Source organism: Triticum aestivum, chromosome 1B (assembly GCF_018294505.1).
Source record: "Triticum aestivum cultivar Chinese Spring chromosome 1B, IWGSC CS RefSeq v2.1, whole genome shotgun sequence".
Taxonomy (NCBI): domain Eukaryota; kingdom Viridiplantae; phylum Streptophyta; class Magnoliopsida; order Poales; family Poaceae; genus Triticum; species Triticum aestivum.
Window position 1 is genome coordinate 44,534,014 of NC_057795.1, and position 6,958 is coordinate 44,540,971.

The 6,958-nt window shown below is 38.9% G+C and overlaps 1 long non-coding RNA gene across 2 annotated transcripts; it reads right to left on the bottom strand.

Moving 5' to 3' along the window:
* Positions 1-273: 273 nt before the first annotated feature.
* On the bottom strand, positions 274-3,230 carry LOC123086047 (uncharacterized). Of its 2 annotated transcripts, none has more exons than XR_006440325.1 (3): positions 3,009-3,230; positions 1,875-1,920; positions 274-877 (listed from the first exon to the last, which is right to left on the bottom strand). It is a non-coding gene; the product is annotated as an uncharacterized lncRNA (long non-coding RNA). The 2 variants fall into 2 exon arrangements; XR_006440335.1 differs by lacking the exon at positions 274-877 and adding an exon at positions 884-1,563.
* Between the last annotated feature and the right edge of the window lie 3,728 nt (positions 3,231-6,958).

Sequence of the window (6,958 nt, forward strand, 5' to 3'; positions counted from 1 at the left end):
TGGATGCTAAACAATTTATCACGTGACGTCCGCTCCAAAGTTTAGACATTCGGACTTCTGAGAAGATTTCAGTAAAAAGGTCAAATCGGGTAAGAACAGTGCATGAACAGTACACATTTTTACAGACCCTGACTTTGTCTTTTTTTGCCGACAGTTACTCAGATGTCCAAATGATTTGAAAACTGAAGCAGACCTCACACATCAAACTATCTACCAGACAGAAAATTGGAATTGTTAGAATTTTTCTGGTATTTGTTTTGATTTTTTGTCGTTAAGGCGGGTGCATCTGACCCTGGGCTCAGAAGTGGATTACCACTAAATATGTCCCTACTACTCCTTTCTAACCAATGGGCCCATACGGCTGAAAATTTGGAAGAGATTGCAAACATGCGAAGTCACACTCTTTATTTACTACTCGCTGTTCTCTATTTATTCATAGGTATCCTCTTCCATGTCTCCAGTCCGCCAATCAAGATCCGAGCTTGAAAGCAGATTTCTAATCCAATTTCTCAAGTAGTCTGCATAGTGTTTTGCAATGAGCAGAAAGGTACTCAAAACCCTCTTAGATGATATCTTGAACATCCAACAAAAATAAAATTGATCTGATGTGTCATAATTTTGTAGGACGTCAGAAAGTGAGTTGGCGATATTATCTATTTCTTATAACGGAAATACATGTATCATGCAGTACATGTCCCAATTATGAACACGATAATAATCTTGGACTCAAAATTGAACTATGATGCAACATCATCATCAGCTTCTTTTCAGTCCACAAATCACCTAAAAACTCACTACACATCAGGAAAATCAACTTGCTAAGAATATTACCGTGTTACTCCAGATGCATAAGGATGGTTCTTTCTTTATTAATCATCTGCAGAAGTATGTCAAATATAATCAAAAGTCTGGAAAAGATTCCGACAATGCTAACAGAACTAAGAAGACAGCTATGGTACACATCATATCCAGTTGTCCTATATACCACCTCATGATTTTGAAATGTTGAAACAATTTGAAAGTTTCAAAAAATTGACCGATGATCATTAACTAAATATCCACGGAAAGATCCCCAGAGAATGGCAATTATCTATAATAACAAAAATTCAAAAGGGAAAAATGTGAAAAGTAACTGCTATATTTTTTTTGCAGCACTACAGGATTATGATATACCTATAATTAAATCAGCTGACAAAGGACTCATTCCGTACTAATATTTAAATACGAACAGACCTTCAATAGACTGGGAGCTAAAATAGCAAGTAATTAGTAGGTCTTATCCGTATAGAACATAAGTGCAGTTTGGTAATAAATGCCTTAAAAGTAAAATCTTACTAAAATACCACTGGTAATAAAGCAAAAGGCAATATGTCCTAGGAGCTGATTGCTATTGCTGCTCTATGGTCCATTTGGCTTGGAACTGCAAACATGTAAAATCACAGTCATTATGTACTACTCGCTGTTTTTATATTTAGTTATTCGTAGGTATCCTCTTCCATGTCTGCAGCCCGCCAACCAAGAACCGAGCTTGAAAGCGATTGGTTATCCATGATCTCAAGTAGCCTGCATAATTTTTGAATGAGCAGAATGGTATTCAAACCCCTCTTTGATGACATCTTTAACATCAAACAAAAATACATTTATGATATAGTGTGTAATAATTTTATTGGAGGTAAAAAAAAAAGAGTTCGCAATATTATCGCCTCTTTTCTCATAACCGTAATAATACATGTATCTTGCAGTACATGTCCCAATAATGAACACAATGATAATCTAGGACTTGAAGAGGCACTCTGATGCAACATCATTTTCAGTCTAGAAATCACCTAAAAACTCACTACACAACAGGAAAGTCAACTTGCTAAGAATATTACCGTGTTTCTCCAAATCCATAAGGATGGTTCTTTTTTTGTTCACCATCTGAAGAAGTATGCCAAATATAATCAAAGTCTGCAGAGAAGACGGCGACAATGCTAATAAATCAAAGAAGACAGCTATGGTACACATCATATCCAGTTGTCTTATATACATCCTCATGATTTTCAAATGCCAAAACGATTTTAAAATTGAAACATTTTGACCGGTGATCATTAACTAAAGATGCACAGAAAGATCTTCGGAGAGAGGCAATTATCTATCAGAACAAAATTTCAAAGGGCAACCTGTGAACATAAACTGCCTTTAAAAAAGAGTACAACACCACAGTATTATGATTACCTATGAGTAAATCTGCTGACAAAGGACTTGCTCTGTAATAATATTTAAGTACGTCTAGAACTATAATAAACTGGAAGGTAAAAAGAAATTAATTAGCAGGTCTTATCCGTGAAGCAGATAAAGCAGTTTGGTAGTAAATGTCTGAAAAGGAAAAAATCATCTTAAAATACTACTGATGATAAAAAAAACAGGCTATATGTCCTGAGAGCTGATTGATTTTGCTGCTCTCTGGTCCATTTGGCTTGCCAGCACATTACTGTACCTCAAGCGTTAGTCATTAAGTAATATGTGACTTTGATCAAAATCAGGGCGCACAGGACAAAGAAAGATGAACTGCACTATTAACATGTGGATAGCAATGAACTCTTATTTTTCTTTTCCCCTGCTATCCTCTCTCCCTATCTGTTTGTAACAACTTGTCCCCTCTCTTTGTACTCTGTTTTGCAAGAACTCGTGATCGCAATGGAACCCTGATGGCTGGTAGGTCAATGCATGGCTGTAGGTAGACCCCAGGTGGAGATGAAAGGTCGAACCTAGGTGGTGCTGCGACAATGCAAGATCAGAAAGGCAAGGAAGGACATCCATGGAGAAACCGTGAATGCCTGAGGATGGGGACACGGATGCACTATCTTTTGCAGGTACCCCTCCACGCCTACACTGCTGCACATGAACTTGAACAACCACGTACAACATCACGAACACCACGGCAGAACTGAACTCCTGTAATGCAATAGCTACCCACAAAGGCTATTTAGCTGTTTTGGGGAGGAGGTGCGCAGAGGTGAGGGTACCTGAAGATTCCTTGGGCCGCATAGATGTCCGACGACCATGAGGTTCAGACCATGCGTGGATAGAGGGCGCGAGAGCAGGCTTTGGTGTGCCGGCGAGGGAAGAGGTCGATGGGGAGGCGGAGATGAGGAAGCGTGAGGATTAATTTCCACGTTGTGGTATGGCGGCGGAGGAAGGGGTCGAGAGGAGGAAGAGATGAGGAAACGTGAGGATTTATTAGGATTTTTTAGGCTGATTTAGATGCCTTTCTGGAACGGGAGAGTTGTTTTGTTTCCGTGATGAGAGGAAGGAGAGAGTCCTGAGAGATTGGGAGAGAGGGCATCCACTTCATCATAATGGCTGTTTTTTTCTTAACGTAGGATATTTTGGGATTGATCTACACCGCAATAACTTGACCCCACCAGATTAACGGTTCCTAATTACTGATTAACGTAGGAATTTTTAGGAAGTCACAAATTCGTGATGAGAGGAAGGAGAGAGTCCTGAGAGATTGGGAGAGAGGGCACCCACTTCATCATAATGGCTGTTTTTTTCTTAATGTAGGATATTTTGGGATTGATCTACACCGCAATAACTTGACCCTACCAGATTAACGGTTCCTAATTACTGATTAACATAGGAATTTTTAGGAAGTCACAAATTAGTATAGGTATAGATAGATAGATAGATAGATAGATAGATATAGATGGCTTTTTTTTAACGTAGGTTATTTTGGGATTGATCTACACCGCAATAACTTGACCCCACCAGATTAACGGTTCCTAATTACTGATTAACGTAGGAATTTTTAAGAAGTCACAAATTAGTATGGGTATAGATAGATAGATATAGATATAGATAGATAGATAGATAGATTGATCTACACCGCAATAACTTGACCCCACCAGATTAACGGTTCCTAATTACTGATTAACGTAGGAATTTTTAGGAAGACACAAATTAGTATAGGTATAGATAAGTAATAACTTTATTATTGCCTTTAGGGCATATTTCCTTCAGTCTCCCATTTGCACTAGAGTCAATAATCTAGTTCACATCACCATATGATTTAACACCAATATTCACATCTGTATGTGATTAACACCCATAGTTCACATCGTCATGTGACCAACACCCAAAGGGTTTACTAGAGTCAATAATCTAGTTCACATCACTATGTGATTAACACCCAAAGAGTACTAAGGTGTGATCATGTTTTTCTCATGAGAGAAATTTAGTCAACGGTTCTGTCACATTCAGAGCCGTATGTATTTTGCAAATATTTTATGTCTACAATGCCCTACACGGAGCTACTCTAGCTAATTGCTCCCAGTTTCAATATATATCCAGATTTAGACTTAGAGTCATCTGGGTTGGCAAGATGACTAAAACTCCGTTCTTCGGAACAATGGAACGAGCTACTAACTTATTGGAAATAATACATATTGATGTATGCGGTCCAATGATTGTTGAGGCTCATGGCGGGTATCGTTATTTTGTTACCTTCACAGATGATTTGAGCAGATATGGGTATGTCTACTTAATGAAACATAAGTCTGAAATATTTGAAAAGTTCAAAGAATTTCAGAGTGAAGTGGAAATCATAACAAGAAAATAAAGTTTCTACGATCTGATCGTTGGGGAGAATATTTGAGTTACGAGTTTGGTCTTCATTTGAAACAATGTGGAATAGTTTCACAACTAGCGCCACCTGGAACACCACAGCGTAATTGTGTGTCCGAACATCGTAACCATACTATATTGGATATGGTGCGATCTATGATGTCTCTTACTGATTTACCGCTATCGTTTTGGGGTTATGCTTTAGAGACGGCTGCATTGACTTTAAATAAGGCACCATCAAAATCCGTTGAGATGACTCCTTATGAACTATGGTTTGGCAAGAAACCAAAGTTGCCATTTCTTAAAGTTTGGGGCTATGATACTTATGTGAAAAAGCTTCAACCCGATAAGCTCGAACCCAAATCGGAGAAGTGCATCTTCATAGGATACCCAAAGGAAACAGTTGGGTACTCCTTCTATCACAAATCCGAAGGCAAGATATTTGTTGCTAAAAATGGATCCTTTCTAGAGAAGGAGTTTCTCTCGGAAGAAGTGAGTGGGAGGAAAGTAGAACTTGATAAGCTAATTGTACCTTCTCCCGAATTAGAAAGTAGTTCATCATAGAAATCGGTTCCAGTGATTCCTACACCTATAGGAAGCTAATGACGATGATCATGAAACTTCATATCAAGTTACTACCGAACCTCGTAGGTATTCCAGAGTACGGTCCGCACCAGAGTGGTACGGTAATCCTGTTCTGGAAGTCATGTCACTAGACCATGATGAACCTACGAACTATGAGGATGCGATGATGAGCCCAGATTCCGCGAAATGGCTTGAGGACATGAAATCTGAGATGGGATCCATGTATGAGAACAAAGTATGGACTTTGATGGATTTGCCCGATGATCGGCAAGCCATAGAAAATAAATGGATATTCAAGAAGAAGACTGACGCTGACAGTAATGTTACTGTTTACAAAGCTCGACTTGTTGCGAAAGGTTTTCGACAAGTTCAAGGAGTTGACTACGATGAGACCTTCTCACCCGTAGGGATGCTTAAGTCTGTCTGTATCATGTTAGCAATTACCGCATTTTATGATTATGAAATTTGGCAAATGGATGTGAAAACTACATTCCTTAATGGATTTCTTGAGGAAGAGTTGTATATGATGCAACCAGAAGGTATTGTCGATCCAAAGGGTGCTAACAAAGTGTACAAGCTCCATCGATCCATTTATGGACTGGTGCAAGCCTCTGGGAGTTGGAATAAATGCTTTGATAGTGTGATCAAAGCATATGGATTTATACAGACTTTTGGAGAAGCCTCTATTTACAAGAAAGTGTGTTGGAGCTTTGTAGCATTTCTAATATTATATGTGGATGACATATTGTTGATTGGAAATGATATAGAATTTCTGGATAGCATAAAAGCATACTTGAATAAGAGTTTTTCAATGAAAGACCTCGGTGAAGCTACTTACATATTGGGCATCAAGATCTATAGAGATATATCAAGACGCTTAATTGGACTTTCACAAAGCAAATACCTTGATAAAGTTTTGAAAAGGTTCAAAATGGATCAACCAAAGAAAGGGTTCTGGCCTGTGTTACAAGGTGTGAAGTTGAGTTAGACTCAATGCCCGACCACTACAGAAGATAGAGAGAAAATGAAAGTCATTCCCTATGCCTCAGCCATAGGTTCTATCATGTAGGCAATCACTAGTAGAAAAAGGGTCAAATGCGAAGCACAATAGTGCCGGTTGGAATTTTAGTCGGCACTAATGTGTACACTAGTGCCGGTTCGTGGCGGCGATCAATAGCACCAGTTCGTGGCGAACCATTAGTGCCGGTTCATGCCACGAACCGGTACTAAAGAGGCTGTGTCAGCCTGCGGTCAGGCTATGGCCCCACCACCACCATTTAGTGCCCGTTCGTACCACGAACCGGTACTAATGAGGTTATGGCAAGCTGTTTTTTAGTCCCACCTCGCGAAGTGAGAGGGACTAGGAGCGGTTTATAAGCCCTGAGTGCAGAGACGATGAAGAAGAGGCTCAATGCTCACGCTGCTTAGCTTCAAGCCTTCAGGAATACGGTAGACTGCATGGAGCTATGCGCAGTGCAGTTTACACTATTCCGAATGGCTTGAAGCAAATTAACGAGCATTGCACCTCTTTTTTATTTTTAATAACTTATTACAACTCCGGACTTCTTCTGTTATGGCAAAAACTAATTGCACGTCGACATTTCTTTTTTTTAAGTTATAACTCCAGACTTTGACCATCAAGTTTTGCAGAAAAGAAAAAATAGCAGAAAAGAAGAAAAACTATAGCTGAAAAGAAAAAAACAAAATAAAAAAACTACTCAGAAATAAATAGAAGAAAATAAATATAGCAGAAAAGAAAAAACTA